The sequence below is a fragment of the Austrofundulus limnaeus genome, unplaced genomic scaffold (assembly GCF_001266775.1).
Source record: "Austrofundulus limnaeus strain Quisiro unplaced genomic scaffold, Austrofundulus_limnaeus-1.0 Scaffold231, whole genome shotgun sequence".
Lineage (NCBI taxonomy): Eukaryota > Metazoa > Chordata > Actinopteri > Cyprinodontiformes > Rivulidae > Austrofundulus > Austrofundulus limnaeus.
Window position 1 is genome coordinate 618,671 of NW_013952633.1, and position 915 is coordinate 619,585.

Below are 915 nucleotides of genomic sequence, written 5' to 3' on the forward strand. Positions count from 1 at the left end.
GTGAAAAACTTTAATCTTCTCTTTCCGCCTTAAGAGTAAAAAAAAGAAAGAAAGTGAAAACAAAACAGGATTAAAGAAGTTATTCTACACCATCCATCTTAAACTCCAGATCTGGTGCTTCTCAGGTGAAAACGGCTCATGATCCTCTTCGGAAGCGACGCAGGAGAGCAGGACGCGCGCTGGCCACCTGCCGCTGCGGACTCACAGATGGAGCAGCAGCCTGATTGTCTGGGCAACTTGTTGATTCAAACAGAGCGACGAAGCCCCACCTTGTTACTCAACAGTCCTCTCAGTGCCGTCATGGAAATGTAGTCCTTTAGTCTGCGTCATCGCAGCGCCGGTACGGCAGAAGGACTTCATATCCGGGTTGGTGCCGGGAGCGTCTTCAGACTGCGGCTGCTTCTTCTGTTAACTAACATAAAACAGCTAATAAAACCATGAGAGCGCTGCATGGACGGATTTGTTTATTTATTTACAATCAAACCACACTGCTTAGTTGTAAATGGTTTAGTTTGAATTATTTTTGGGTTATTTTTTTTAAATAGAAAAGTAGACTGATGGTTTAAGAAACATTTATTTTACCTCTCCGTTTAGTTAAATTTATTTCTCTTGTTTCTCTTCATACTCCTATAGCTCACACAGCTGCATGTGTAGCAACACTGCCCTCTAGTGGAAAGTTTCTCTTAACACACATTCAGCATGTGCCTATTATTGTTATGGACCATAGGTTCTCAAACTGAGGGCCCAGGACCCCCAGGGGTCCGCGAGCTGTGCCTTGGGGGTCCTCAAAAAATTCTATAAATTTTCAATTTGGTTCTTATTTAAAAAAATGCATATGGGGAATAATGCACTAATAAAACAAATTACTACTATACTATACTAAACTGTACTAAACCAGACAAAAAATAATATTAC